General features: G+C 37.8%; 1 protein-coding gene across 2 annotated transcripts in view; it reads left to right on the top strand.

Moving 5' to 3' along the window:
* The first annotated feature begins 2,268 nt into the window (after positions 1-2,268).
* The window catches only part of LOC125310257 (cyclic nucleotide-gated olfactory channel-like), a 187,679-nt gene continuing 173,431 nt past the window's right edge, over positions 2,269-16,516 (top strand). For both annotated transcript variants that reach the window (XM_048267491.1, XM_048267502.1), the window contains exon 1: positions 2,269-2,433. The gene's annotated coding sequence lies outside the window, so the exon portion shown is untranslated. The remainder of the gene's footprint in view (positions 2,434-16,516) is intronic.

The following is a 16,516-nucleotide window of genomic DNA, read 5'->3' as shown; positions in this document are numbered from 1 at the left end:
TAAATGGTGGTATGAGCGTTCATTCAATGCGGGAGAGAAACTGAAACCACTTGATAACATTAGTAGCAAAGCTCCAATTCAACCTATTGGAAAGCTATTTAATTATGAAACTACATTTAATAGAACAATGTGGATTTGTGCAATTTCCATAAAAACAGAGCACAGACTATAATACACGATCTAGAGTATTGTAGGCCTATAGTCAAATTTGAATAACGTGGCCAAAAGCTTGTGGCATAATTAAATAATTTGCCTACCAGTGTATGATGCTTGCATGAGGGAAACATCCCAAAACGATGACACCCATATAATTGCTATTGTTTTGAGAAGTATTTATCATGCAACCATGCAAAAGCAATGGAACTATTGTAATTATATTTTACAGTAGTAAAGCAGTCCTCTGATGTGCATGTTTTCACAAACTTTTTGTGAACAATGTTAGCACTTTAAACACTGGCTGCTTTGAAGTGCATGTATAACAATATAGAATAACATTTAATAATTGTGATGTGATATAATGATAATTTGATGGGGGGTGGGTTCATGTAGGTGGGCCCTATGACCCCAAAGTATGCCATTACTGGGCCTCAGGTCAAAGAAGTTGTCTATGTCCATGGCAACACTGGCATACAAATAAAGTCTATCAAAGGTCTGACATTAGATCTGAAGGTAGCATTTTAAATGGGTGTTTTTTTTTAATACATAATGTTTTTGAACAGTTTACTTACAGTACAGTTACTTACAGCTTCTAAAAAAAGTAGGGTGATATATATTTTACGTTTTCCCTTTAGTTGAGTTCAAAATAAAACGGACACAACAAAACAACAAACACTTGATTTAAAAAAAAAAAAAAATAGTCGTTTAGATTAGTCGACTAATCGAAAAATTAGTCGAAAGATTAGTCGTTAGAAAATTAGTCGTTAGTGGCAGCACTAACATACATTCTTACAAACATGTGACCATATCTCAACATATCTGTGCACATACCATTTAACCATATACTGAGACTTATCCAAGATCTACACTGAGACATTCTGAGAACTATATTGTTGTGTGAGGACTATACTAACTATATGGAACTTGTATACTTGTGAATCATATTTGTCAACCATTCATACCTTTGAATCATACCTGTGCTGTAACATCTGTGAAACTTAGCTGTGCTGTTAGTCCTCTGTTTTTAGACCTGAGCTGTGCTGTGTGAACATTAAGATTCTAACCTAAGTTCTGTCTAAAACGGATCATCTGAAGGGCTGACTCTTTTATTCTTCAGTATATATCACCATCAAATTTGACCTATTATCATTAACTGAGGCCTCTAGCTGTTGCTGCCAGTTCAGAATTAAAACTGATAAATAGATCTGTCTTAGGATGATATGATTGGCATCATCAAGTTCTGTAAGAATGCAAATTCAGACATCTGGTTTCTCCCTTATCATTATTGGTTAACTTTAAAATTGGTTTCAACAACTTTTTTGACTTCAAGCTTGCATTGGTTGTTAAGTGTTCATTAGTGTGTTCTGAGTATCATTCTGCTGTTTCTGCAGTACTGTATTAAAACAAAGAATTGTTGATCAATATTGAATTGACAATTTATTTGTACTGACTGTCATATACTCTAAGCTAACATCTAACCAAGTAAGTGGTTTTCAAAAATACTGTAAATCTACATGTATGTAATCTGAATAATCATACTGTAAGTAATGTTATACACAACAGTTTTTACATTTACGTGCAATGGTAATTCCCTGGAATTACATTTTCTAGTTTTGATCAAAATCGCTATTTTTAAAATACTAAGAAGGCTCGACACAACATGAAACTTTGCTTGAAGTATCACCAGGGTCTCTAACACATGAACTCGAGCATTGAGAACATTGTTTGTGTACTAAAGGTTTTGAACAATTCACTTTAGCTTTTCCCCGTGTTTTTCTATATAAGATTTGGTATACAAAGACCTGCTTCTATTTTATATATGCTTCTATATATTTGCAAAAATAAGTCCTGAAAAGGATAATTTAGGCTCGTCTTATATTCAGGCCAATAGTGAAAGTAATCTACATATTTTATTGTCTCAATTTATATCTATAGGACTTCCTTATTTGGTGAAAATTAATTAACAAACATAACAAATACATATTTATTTTTCTGTCTAAATGTACGAGGAGGCGTTGCCCTTGCCTCCTCTAGCAGCCCCTGAACAAACCCTGCAAGCAGACCCTTCTCGAAAAAAAAAAAAAAAAAAAAAAACTCTCGTGCACACGCAGGCAGCTTACCCTTTTAAAAAGCCGTTGGAAAGGCAGTTGGTTCTGTTGATGGCACTTTTATTTTAATTAACATAACGTTACCAGTGAGGCTGGTTATTAATGGTCAGAAACACTTTAACTTAATTATTTGACAACCGCGTGCAATGAGACATGTCCTAATGTAAAGGTAGGTAGATCCAACTGTTAAAAATTTCGAATTCAGTGTTGGTACATTAACTTAAGTTAAGTTACAGGTTGTGCTAAGTGATCATGCTAACTATTGTTAGCCTTTGGTAACGTTATGTTAACGTATTACAGCAATGGTAACGTTAACGGCGACAGTAATGTTAATAGGAAAGGTCTGTCCTGAATTTTCCTGGTACAATTAAGGTAACGTTAATGTTAACTTAATTTCTTGCTGGCAATACATGCCCTGCCAGGCACTTGTGAAACTGTATCTAGATGTGGGCTAAGTTTGATTAGCAGCTAATGCTAGATCGTCCCCTATTACCACCAGCCCCGTGTTTCCGTCTTCTTACGTGTATGTGTCACTACCTAATCATTTCCAGACGGCGGATTCCTAAAGAAACGCAAGCACCCACAGCATAAGTGTATGTAAATTAGCTATGTACCAAAAATTACATTTTACCGTGACTCGAAGAGCTATAAACAGTCTTGTAAGCTGCGTGTACAAATCCGCTTGGAGCTCCAGTGGGATTTTGAGGTACCGTTCATGTGCCGTTGAAAGGTTAGAAGTAGACGACCCACCAGGCCAGCTCTAACCTCCGAGCGTGGTTAACAAAATCGGATATTTCAGGCAGTAAAAGCCCCGGTAAGAACCAAACCAGATTTTGTTCAAATCGACACACCTGCTAACGTTACTGAAAAATGTAAGGTTAATTTATCAAATGTTATTTTGAAGTATTAAAAAAACATCGTTGTTTTAGAATTTTCGGACGAAATGGGTGATAAATGGAGGTGTTACGATATTATGTTGTTAACTTGCAGTGTTACTGGATTACTTATCCAGTGCCCTATTCGCCTTATTCACCTCGAACGTTCCACCGAGCCTGAGGGGTACACTTACCACTTCCGGGATTTCTCACAACGCGATTTCTCACACTGCTGTGTTCCCCAATGCACTTCATCACACAGGAAAAAAAAACTAACGGAGGTCAAACGTTTCACCGTTTCCCCAAAGATCAGTGACTACGTCGACAATGGATAATAAACATCAGAAGGGATCCTGGTCGTGATTCTAAGGTAAGTTTTATTATGTCTGGTGCTGTAAAGCTGAGCCGTCTCCATAACTAGCTTGTATCGCTAGCAGCTAGCTAGCACGTTTTAATAGATAGATTAAGGCAGAGAGACAGGTTGTTGAAATATACAGCCTAGTCCAAAATTAGTAGTATGTTATTCAAATCTACCACCACAGATTCACTAGGATAAGCATATTCTGAGTGACCTTGTTAGCTTCTAGTCACAAGCTAACCTAGGGAACACGTCACATCAGTTTTCCTAGCTAGGAGGTGGATGTACAGGAGTCACATTGAGTCTGATCAATACAATTATACATGTAAAAATGCTTATATGATTACATTTTATTTGCTAATGCAGATAAACACATACACAAGTGTGCTCGGAGCATTTCCTCCCAGACTGCCTTGTGAAAAGCAAGACTGGCATGACCAAGTTGAAACAAGGAGCCGTGCCAACTGTGTTTGCATGGAGTTCTGTCAGACCAGGGAGGAGTGTTGTTTAGATGAATTAAGTTACTAGTTTGTAATGCATTTATTAACTGTGTAGTGACAGTATTTCTCTGTTGATGAATTCCAGTAATGTTTCCACGGATCTCGATGATCGACATGGTGTAATTGGTTACATGAATTGAGCATGAATATCCTTATAAAAGACCTAATGTGTCCATCAATGTTTCTCTTATACTTCCAGTGAAGACACCCCCTCCGCACCCAGACCATGAATATGCTGCACTGCCTCCCTCACTTCAAGATCAACTTGAGGAAGCCCGCAAGACCATCGGTGATCAAGAACTTTTCATTTTAGAGCTTCAACAAAAACAGTTTTTGATTTCATATTTTCAAGGGGACGATAAAAAGATTTCATTTTATACAGGGTTCCCAGATTATGATTCATTTAAAGCTGTGTTTATGGCCCAGAAACCTACTGCAGAAAATATGGTGGGATCATTATTGCTCATCTTTATGAATCTATACAAAACCTTAACCAATATTATTATTCATCTTTATGAAGCTATACAAAACCTTAACCACCATTATTGTTCATCTTTATGAATCTATACAAAACCTTAACCACCATTATTGTTAATCTTTATGAATACAAAACCTTAATCAATATTATTGTTCATCTTTACAAATCTATACAATATGCAAACTTGTATTGTTACCAGGCACGTGCAGAGAAGGGGGGCTACAGGGGCTCTAGCACCTGCCCTTTTGCCCCTTTGATGTGCCCTTTTGACAAGACCCGTTTTTTACTTTTTAAAATTTGTAATATCCGCTAGATCCAACGTGAATATTCGCCAAAATGTCTCATTAATAGTTTGTGAAATTAGAAATTTACAAAAATAAAAATTTTCTGTGTTAATTGAAATGCCTTGCGGCCACCAATCCGTGACGTCATACATTCAGTGAACTCTCAGAAGGTGCACGCAGGCACAGTGCTGCAGCAGACGTTTGGGAGCACGGTAAGGTCACTTGGCAGTTAGCCTATCTGAACATGCAATAGTATTCAGCTTAGAGATAGAGAATAAAATTTTTAAAGTTGTTTCATGTTTAATGAAGTAGGCTAAGTAGGCATCCATTTCAATAACCTGGCAGCTTCGAAAATCTAAGGCTTAACGTTCTTAACATATTCTGTTTAGGTTACTGTTATAGTAGCTTAGGTTAGTAGACCTAGTTCATAAAACAGAGTAGGCAAACCTTTTCTAAATCATCATAAGCCGACGACATAGGCTACTGTAGTTGTTTAACTAACCCAACTCCACACGTCGTTCTCTGTTTACAGTAGGCTACATTACGCGTCATTTCACTGTGGCCACACGCACAGCACGTAAATCTGCAAGACACCAGCTTGCTAATGGTGGTAGTTCACTGTGATAAACATTAAAATTATAGCCTGACAAGCCAGACTAGGCAATAACATATTTATAGTTTGTATACCGTCTGATGGAAGGATACAAGGTATTTTTTTAGTTTAACTTGTGGTAGCATGATGCAAGATACCATGCTGCACTTTTTGCAAATGTTATATTTTTATTTTGTGGATACAGTGTGATGGAAGATGTTTTATTTTGATATAATTTGCATGTAGCCTATGTATTCTCTATTGGGTTGTAATCAAAATTAAGTTTTAAATAAAAACACGTTTTCTGAAAATTTTGTTCCATGTGCCCTTTTTTTTACATTTGAGCCCCTGCCCCTTCAAAGGTCTCTGCACGCCCCTGATTGTTACCATAGCACCATATCATGGTCAATGTATCACAGGATCAGTCCCTGTCAGACCTTATAATCACTTTTCATGCTCTTTACTTTTACATACCTGTGAGTGATTTGATTTTTTTACATGTAAGTGTGTGTATGTATAAGCTACTGGATGTCTATCTATCTAAAGAATAAAGTACAATTAATCAATCGCAAGCCCCGCCCATCGAACACGGATGAGCCAATGGCAGTCCAGTAGCTCCGCACATGTAGATAAAGTCCGACAGCTTCACCTTACGGCTCCATAGAAATGCATTGGAAGCCGTGTTTTTTTTCCGGTTTTATGGGATTGTATAGTGATGTAAATGGAAAAGGGACGGCCAAACGACATGTGTAGGATTAACGCAACACCGATACACAGAATAATGGCTTTCAATCTTGCTTATGCTTTTTTTGTTATTATGTTAAATTAGATCCTCCCAGCTCTGCCCTATTTTAAGCAAAGGATTAAGTTTACGCCATAGCAAACCACTATGAAACAGTGCTCCACCACATCTATGGATTAAGACAAACAGTTAACTCAATGTAAGTAAGATAAACATGATTGTTTATTGTTCTCAGCACTGCCAGCATTATGTATAAAATGATTGTCACTTAGAGGAGACTCGTAGACAACTAAGGTTAGCATAGTTAGCTAACCGCTGCTAACATGTTAGCATTGCCTCGTCAGAAAAGCATGGGGCTGTACACAGTAGTGTACCATTTATTCACCATAAATTAATAAAGTTGAAGTCGTATTTGCAGTACCATGTTCCTTACATAACATGACCTGGTGCCCTAGCAATATGCATGGAAGTCTATCTAGCACAGCTAGCTATTAATATCAGTGAGTCCCACTCGCCCACCGTTTAAGTTTGTCACCCAACAAACCTAGTTATTAATTTTTATGTGTCTTATGTGTCTCCATGGCATACTGGAGTTCAACGGATTCTAAATGAAATCAGGTCCGTGACTCTGTAAAAGAGCCTCTTAGGTTGTAACTTTTACAAACAGGCTTACAGCTACCATTGAAGTTCTAGTCAACTCCGGTCTTAGCTGTCGGACTTAGCAACAGTAACTAAGGGGGGCGGGACTTCGCGAAAGGTCAATTGTATTACACATGTCCTTCATAACTTTATAATTTAATATACCGGAACCAGAACAGGCCAGAACAACAGAAAACATTTAAAAAAAAAAAAACACTGATAGGCACACTGGTCTAGGTTTGTAAAGGTAACTTTGTACATATAAGTTGGTATGGGGAATAATGTAAAAAGGCCTGCCTGTATACTGTAAGCATGGAAAAGGAACCAGAACATCAGAAAATAGGCCGTTCAAAAAACATTGATAGGCACACTGGTCTAGGTTTGTAAAGGTAACTTTGTACATAGAAGTTGGTATGGGGAATAATGTAAAAAGGCCTGCCTATATACTGTAAGCATTGAAAAGGAACCAAAATACCAGAAAACAGGCCGTTCAAAAAACATTGATAGGCACAATGGTCTAGGTTTGTAAAGGTGACTTTGTACATAGAAGTAGTTGCACTGCGTCTCCTAATGGCTGCTCAAGTGACAGCTCCACCTGAAAAGATAATCAAACTTTAGACACTTGACACTTCAGAGTTGCTATTAACAAATGTACATATGTGTGTGTGTGTGTGTATATACACACACACACACACACACACACATATATATATATATATATATATATATATATATATATATATATATGGGTCAGTGACGGAAAAGGGCTGGTATATGGGTCAGTGACAGATAAGGGTTGGTAAGATGAGAAAATTAAAAATATGTTTAAACCTTTAAAACAACACATACCTGAGGTTTGCTATAGGGTATACTTTGTATTTCTGTTTGTATTCATATCATTTATTTAATATGACGTGTATGCTATTTTTTAACAAAAGATAGAACTAACAGCCTGTAAAATTGTCAAATGTTGTAACCACAAAAATGACAAATATCTAATATTTCACACCTCCTAGAGTTCATGCAATTGCTCATGAGTTTATTAGTTTATTTTGTAACATCCTATGAGAATATGGTTTATTATATTTATTTCTAAATTTAAATTATATGGGTTTTTCATTGTACTGAGCAAGACCATATGCTGTAAACATCTTGTTTTCTGTCTATCTGACCATTTGAGTAAAAATGGTTTAAACAACCATTATTACAGTAAAGTAGAGTATTAAATCATTATCCATATATATATTTTTTTGTACATTGTATTTTAGACAAAATACTGGTTACACCAATTGACCATAAAACGTTTATAGCAATAGGACAAGAAATTGACACAGAAAAGAGGCACAAGGTAAACTGAATTGGATATTTTGATATGTATTCGTGTCATTCATCATATTCCATATCAAATATAATTTCATAACATCAATGAAGAAACTTGTGTTCTATTTCATTTCAATTCAGTTCTCATACAATTTCAGTCTATAACCATTATTTTCAAAGAGAGTGAGATAAAGGGCCCTATTTTCGCGATGCAAAACCTGGCGCAAAGCATATTATTATTCTGACGCAAAGTTTTTTCCTATCTTACACTTCACTTTTATAAATAATGCGCCCAGGGGTGTGGCAATTACCGACATAAGGTGTGGTCTGGTAGCCTAGAAATCTAAACGCACCCCAGCAGATTACATTTGCTTCCAGGGCTAGTCTAGCAACTCTCCGTTGGCTTGTGAGCTCGAAAAATTAAACTTCTATCAGGCCAATCAAATCATGTATAGAGTCGTTAGGCGGGCTTGGCGTAATGATTGTTGCAACGGTTTGGCTTGAATTCCCTGCTACTTGAAAACAAAGAGGATGTTGCTGTTGGCCAACAGTGTGACACGAGTTAAGCTTTTTTTAAGTTGGCAAAAGTTTGAACTAGCCAACTAGTTCCGCTGGTGGGAAAACGCATGGGACTCATAGCGCTGTCCTATTGCGTGCAGAGGGAATTTGAAAGACAACCGATTATCCCGCCCCTCGGACTGAGCACTGCGAACGGTGAGTGACCCTACATTTTAATGTGGGTCTGGCTCGTCAGGCTAGTGGTCTGGCACATGATCTAAAAATCGCTATCTTATACCGTCTAAAAAGCATTACGCCACTGACCAAGAAAAGCCTGGTCTATAGCGAAAGGCGCATATGAAACACAGCTGAAGACGCACTGTCACAAGATGTAAGCAGCAATTCCTCTGCAGAATAAATGTCCTTAGGTTATTTATTTAGTCTTTCGAACATTATAGGGGGACGTTTTGCTTTTTTCAGGCTTTGTTTTTGCTGGTAGCCCATTGTCAGTCAATATTGAAAGTAATTAACTGTGTATAACTTTTGTCGTTGACTATGACACCACAGTGAAGTTAGTTTCACTTTGCCTATATGTTCAATTAATAGACAAGTGCAGATATGTGTAGCCTATACTGTACTCGGGTTTAGTAAAGAATGGCTTAGAGCAGCGTTTCTCAAACTATGGGCCGTGAAATTAGGCCCGGTGCTTCGTGTGATAATCTGCTGCGCAATTGATCAAGGAACCGCGGACTGACAGAAAAAGAAAACAAACGTTTCAGGAGGAAATGCTAATTCGATGTCATTAAACATAGAGCCATACAATTAAGTATTACAACCTCCTGCTGAACGTCAGCAAGACCAAAGAGATTGTTGTTGACTTCCGGAGAGGTCACACCCAACACCTGCCACTGACCATCGACGGTGCTGTGGTGGAGAGAGCGAGCAGCACCAAATTCCTGGGGTGCACATCAGTGAAGACCTCTCCTGGACCACCAACACTGCATCACTGGCTTAAGAGAGCTCAGCGCCGCCTGTACTTCCTCGCGGAAACTCAGGCGAGCAAGTGCTCCACCAGCCATCATGACCACATTCTACCGAGGCACCATCGAGCATCCTCTCCAGCTGTATCGCTGTGTGGGTGAAGCTGCACTGAATACAACAGGAAAGCCCTGCAGCGCATAGTGAACACAGCTGGAAGGATTATTGGTGCTTCACTCCCCTCCCTGAAGGACATTTACACCACCCACCTCACCCGCCAAGAAGGCGACCAAAATTGTGAGTGATGCAAGTCACCCGCTCACAATCTGTTTGATCTACTGCCCTCTGGGAAGAGGTACAGAAGCCTGCGCGCTCCCCGCACTACCAGACTCACCAACAGCTTCATACACCAAGCCGTGGGATGCTGAACTCTCCCTCCTCTCCCCTCCACCCTCAGCTACATAACATCCTGGACATTGGACCCAAAATGGCCGCCTGCACTACTCCACTTGCACACTTGCACACTTGCACACTTGTACACTTTACAACTGGTGTTGTTGTCCTGAAACACAACACTTCTGCTGCTCTTACATAACTTGCACCACTATGCCACTTTCTTCTTACTTAGGTCAAACAGAACTACCCAAGCCTTTTATTGGCCTGAATTTGCACTAGTATTTTTATTGACTGTCTATGCACAATTTCAACCACATTTTGCTGCTCTTATTTTTTCATTATTATATGTGCCCTCTTATTTACTTATTTACTTACTTTTTTGTTTACTTGAATGTTATGTTTGTCTGTGGACCTAAATTGTTAAAATATGTCTTGTCTTCACCGTGGGATAGTGAGAAACGTAATTTCGATCTCTTTGTATGTCTGGAACATGTGAAGAAATTGACAATAAAGCTGACTTTGACTTTGACTTTGATACATTTAATATGACAGAACTTGAACCTACCAGACCTACAACATTTCCATATCAATTCTTAACAATTGCCATTTTTTATAAGTGTGTGACACATGGACAGTCTGAATTCTGCTATTTGTCATCTACCCATTTATGTTATCGTTATCGTTCTTGGTGTGAATAGGCCTGTTGATGTGCCAAGTCGAAATAGGGCACCCACCACCAGCCCAGCACACTGATATATCGTAAACGTGCTAATTACCAACCATTTCATTCGAAAATTCTAAAACGATGTTTTTTAATACTTAAAAATAACATTTGATAAATGAACCTTACACAGGGTGTCTGCGCGGTAGTAAAAGGTAGTAAAAAGAATCTACCAAAATTAAGGCCCTTGAAAGGTAAAAGGCAATAAATGCAATTTGACTTGGTAGTAAATTTTTCCATCACCACCTCAATATAAGCTTATATGAGTGAGTTTACATTTTTTGCTTAATATTTGTGTCTACATGTTTTAACTTCATCTTGCCTAATTAAAAATACTTGCTAACAGGACCTGAGTGAGTCGGAGTTGATAGCAATGACGTAGAAGTAAACTTTGTAGAGTTCCGTGGTTGACAGCCTATCAGCGACGCCAACAACATTTTCGCCTTTTTGGCTCAGTTGATATTACAGGGATGCAAACAGCGCGCTTTTCGGTGCCTCCCTTCACGTTCCTTTAGGTGACTTATATGAATCGTGCAAATCCGAAGAGGTTTTTAGGGGCGGGGATGCAGGGATGCTTTTTGGCGACTCTCGCGTTTTTCACGTCATCTAGGCCCTACCGCAGGCTACCAGAGGAACCAGAGCAGCGTTTATCATAAGGGCCTGTTGGTCAAATGTCCGGTGCTTCTGTCACTCATCTGATAATATTTGTTCATGTAGCAAAGGAGCAGTAGATGTAGGCTAGCCTATCACTCTGATAACAGCTAAGAAAATAGGCTACGCTCACTCCGTTAGGATGCAACTCTCTCAGTTCGCACTAGGCTACTTCAGCTGGAAGCTGAACTTCTTTAGCTGACGGTGGCGCTGCCATCTGACTGTGATCATCCAGAACCATGCAATAGGGAGGGAAAGTGAAAACCAGCGCCCCAAGTGGTTGCGTTCCTATTGAAGAGCAGCTCCAATGTCCCATAGACCTATTTTTTTTTAAATATTGTGAAGCCAAATCAGCGAAGTTATCCACCAAAAATATTTTTCAGTGTGTATTAGGGTGCATCAAATTTGAATGGGAAATTTTAATTTCAAAATATCAACTTGGCTGGCATTGCATTTTGTTTCAATTAACATAAAAATTACTTTTGCACAGTTTTGAGTAATTCCATTGAGATTTAGGGGTGCCATCTAACACATGAACTTTGGCGAAATTTCGAAAAATGTGCAATTTTTAGTCTAATTGCCAAAAGGTTGACCTGGAAATGTTGAGTACAGTGAACTTTTATACAGTAACATGTTCTATAGGGTTATCAAAGTAAAAGTTGTTTGTTTGCCCTTTGGGCAACTTGGGCATTTCTCAGAATTCAACTTCCAAGATTTCTCCATTCATTTGTCCCATAGACAAAATGGTGTTTGTTCTTGATTTTTCACCACACATGTTTTTTTTTAGTGTCATTTGTTTTTAAGAATGTGAAAAATGAAGATGTGTGGTAGTGACATTTTTCACCAAAACGCCAGCGACACATCCTTTCTACACTCACACACACCTCCCGACACGCACAGACACTCCCATTGACACGCCAGCACACTCCCACACACACATAGACCCAGACACCTGTTAGCATCTCCTACAAACCTTATTCAAACTTTTTCCTTTTAGCGCGGCTATCGCGAAAATGCACATGTCACAAACACACACATTTCTCAGTTAAAACATGTACTTACCATCGTTGCGAGCAACACAGGTACCAGTTGTCTCGTCCCATATTCCACTCGCAACACAATAGTTCACTGCACTACAAACAAACATTTCTCACTCACCGCTGCCAATGGGTGTTCCATCAGAATGGTCCGTGGGGAAACCGAGCCCTTTGCGGAACCAATGTTCTTAACCACTGTCGGTTCAGTGGCTTAAACTTTGGTTGTCATGGTGACGTAATATGTGAGTAATTGTTTTGTAGCTTTATTTCATGCATACAGTATACTAAAATAAGTAAATATGGGATGTATGTTTTCTACTTTTTAAAAGCTATTTTCTGGGGATATTGTGATAATTTGTATGTACTTCCAAATGTGTGTTTTTAAAGGTTTTTGTAATGCCATTTTCGGATTGGTTTATTGTCTGTCCAATCACTGCTCTCGGGTAGATTGTGAGCCCTTCAAAAGGGCAGGGGTTTTCATTTGGGGGGAGAGAGAGCAAGGGGAAAGCACGCTTGCTGTGAAGCTGTGCTGTGCTGTGCTGTGCTGTGCTGTGCTGTGCTGTGCTGTGCTGTGCTGTGCTGTGCTGTGCTGTGCTGTGCTGTGCTGTGCTGTGCAAGAGAAAGTGTGATCGTGATCGTTCTCTAAACAGTCTTTTGTTGTAGTTATATTTGTGTTGCCTGATTGAGGCCGGTTTTGTTTTCCGTTTATTCTCAGTTGTTGTTTTCTCTCTTGTTAATCACTGCTACTGCACTGTAAATAAAACTCGCAGCCGCTTCACTTTAGTCTTGAGTTGCCTAGTCGTTTTTCTTGCGGTCATCCTGATATGAGAGAGGGGTGGGCAAGCCTCAATCTCACAAAGTGCCAAGGTTATTATTCACCTTATTAGGGCTAAGGGCTATGGTTAGGATAACTCAAGGGCTAGGGTTAAGGTAAGGACAACTGAAACTCGACACTACATTGTCGTTGACAATGACAATACATAATGATCACAATTAGAAATTATTAGTGTACCTAATATTTATGATTTATACCTTATAGCAAGAAGTAAGTGGTAAGTAAGTAAGTAAGTGAGAAGTAAAAAGGGCTGCTGTTTGATGTCGTGTTGGTAGTAAAACATATTGTGGAGGTAGTAAAAAAGGTAGTAAAAAGTAGTAAATTCAACTCTATGATTCCTGCATATCCTGTTAGGAGAGTTTTAATTGCACGGGAGGGAGGGGGAGAGAGTAGCGAGCTAGCTCTCTGTTTTGTTTGAACATCAACAGAAGTGACGTATCCCCGCTATCGCTGATTCAACCTTTAATGCTTATTCTGTCTATGACAAGATAGACTACACAAGTGTCAGATAATATTATTTGAAATGGGCTGTTAAAATATGTTTGCCTATATGATTAGCCTACAAAGAAGGAGAAAAGCAGATAGGCGTAAAGGATAGGCCTACTTTTAATGGGCCATCAAAATATAAAAAAATTACTCAACATACGTTGAGTTGACATCAAAATCATGTCATTCGGATGTGTTTTGAGAAAGTTCGATTTTACCGTTTTTAGTCAAAACTCGTTAACCTGGAAATGGGTAGATGACAAATAGCAGAATTCAGACTGTCCATGTGTCACACACTTATAAAAAATGGCAATTGTTAAGAATTGATATGGAAATGTTGTAGGTCTGGTAGGTTCAAGTTCTGTCATATTAAATTTATTGGATTTGTATTTCACTTTTGACTTAAAATAATCATCCAAACATAAAAAATGTCATATGGTGTGACTGTAAAAAGAGTGTATATCCATAAAAAGTATAATTACTTTAAAGTTTTACCATGCATATAAAATAATTGGATGTTTTTTACAACCACAGAAAGTTTTGATGTTTATGCATGCTGTCCAACTAAGTTATAATCAAATATATTTTGTCCATAAAATGGTTGTCATATGGCGTGACACTATATTGTATATTTTGACTGGGCATTCATTTGGACATTATTATTGTTAAGAGGACCCTGCTTAATCAGGAAGTAACAATAGAATGTCAGGAGTAATTGGCATGGTCAAGAGGTGAGTTCTGCTTTTTTAGATTTTTATATAAAAAGCTTTGAATTGGACATCATCAATCATTGGCCAAATTTTAGTGTCTTATGGTGTGACATCATTTGCCTAAAAAGTAGCTATTTTCCACAAATATTCTTCATGAATTCTTAAAAGCACTGCTGCCATGTGGTCAGTTGCATGCTAAATAATAGTTAGCTGTATTTAACTGTCTAGAAAAATTAGCTTAACTGTCAAAATGTCATATAGTGTGACGCTGCATCATATGGTGTGACAGTTTTTTTTCAAGTCACACTATATGACATTTCTGTCACACCATATGACCAAATTGCATTTTTAAATAAAAGTTCTTGTAAAAACATGTTTTAAATTCAGATATTATATGTTTTTTGTTAAATCTGTGATAATTGGAAAAAAATGTATCTGTACAATTCATATTTCTCATACTTTTTTCTTTTATGTTACCATGCCATGTAAGTTTAAAAAATAAATACTAAACTTTCATCTATTTTGCTGTTACACGCATACACCATTCATAGAGTGACTTCAAAATTCATTGTTAATGATTTTATTGTCATTAAAAACCCTGTTTTGCTCTGACACATGGTGGAGTGGTGCAGTTCATCATATGGCGTGACACCATGTCATTTGGTGTGACATTAAATAATGTCACAAAAAAGACTTTATAATTGAAAAATCATTAAAACATCAATAGCACACAAAGGAAATGGTATCTGCAAGAACCTCAAGAATTTTGAGTGAGTTCTTACAAGAAATATCAGAATTAAGCTAAAATATCTGGTTACAGTTAGGAGCATTCTACACCTTGACAAAATAACTTGTTAAATTTTAGGTTTTTCTTCTAAATATTCACAAGGAAATGTTGCAAATCAAAGCAAACGTGATTAAAATGTACAGTGACATAAATTAAAGTAGAAAAAAGTATCTAATTTTCATTTTATTTCAAATTATTTTCATGTCACACCATATGACAATTTTAGGCACTAACATGACAAATTGACATATAAATATATATTTCACTTTTTTTTTTTGAAAAAAAATGTATATTAGTCAAGTTTAGAGATACAGCAACACATATAAACACTTTTTTTAGGGATGATATTTGAAGTTTTTTTAAATTCCTTTTTTCAGGCTTATTTGTCATCCACCCAAATGACCAGGGCAAGTCATTTTGCTGCTACAAAACGCTATTTTTATACCTCTTCTATAGTTCCAAACAACATTACACTTACGTGGTAGTGAGTAGAGGGTCCCTAAGGCCAAACAGTAGTATCCCGAGGTCTTTATGTGGTCGGATAGAGAGTCCAGAATGAATTTCATCAAGCCAGTACCTTTCCGCTTGTTGTTGCTGCTGCAGCTTTCGTCTTTAGAGGAAAGTCTGTAGGAGTCGATTGCCGAGTGTGGAGTAACACGCTCTGGAAATTCACAATTTCGTCGCCATTTAAAAAAAAAAAAAAAAACATAGTCCATTCCATACAACTTCATTTCAATTTCGAAAGAAATACTGGACTATGTTTTAAAAAAAAAAAAAAAAATTGTGAATTTCCAGAGCGTGTTACTCCACACTCGGCAATTGACTCCTACGGACTGAAAATAAAGTAGGCATTGAATGAACAGACTGAAAATAAAGTAGGCACTGATCTTTAAAATCCTGTTTCCTGTAGCCTAAATGTTGTCAGTCATTCTTAATATTCGCAATTGGTGCACTGGCATGTTTAACTGTTAGATAGATAGATAGATAGATACTTTATTGATCCCCAGGGGAAATTCAAGGAATTCAACTGTTAGCTGCAGTGTAATGTTAGATTATGTGTAAGTTAAGTACAGTGACTGTGCGCCCAAATTTTTGTCTGTGCTCCTAAATTTTTTAACTTGGGCGCACAAGTGCTCCTGGAAAAAAATGTTAGGGTAGAGCCCTGTATCATCAGTTTCATCATCCTCACTGTCCATTTGGTGGGGTGATTCATCCGAGTCTGACCCCAGCAATGTCTCTAACATTGACACAGGGGCCTTTTCACTTGTGTCAGCAGAACTGCTGGATGTTATGGGCTGCTGTACTACAGACTTATGCTTTTCTTCAAGTGCAAGATGTAGAATCTTTCCCTGCATTCTCAAGATG

The sequence above is a fragment of the Alosa alosa genome, chromosome 2, assembly GCF_017589495.1.
Source record: "Alosa alosa isolate M-15738 ecotype Scorff River chromosome 2, AALO_Geno_1.1, whole genome shotgun sequence".
Classification (NCBI taxonomy): Eukaryota; Metazoa; Chordata; class Actinopteri; order Clupeiformes; family Clupeidae; genus Alosa; species Alosa alosa.
This window is presented reverse-complemented; position numbering and strand designations above follow the sequence as displayed.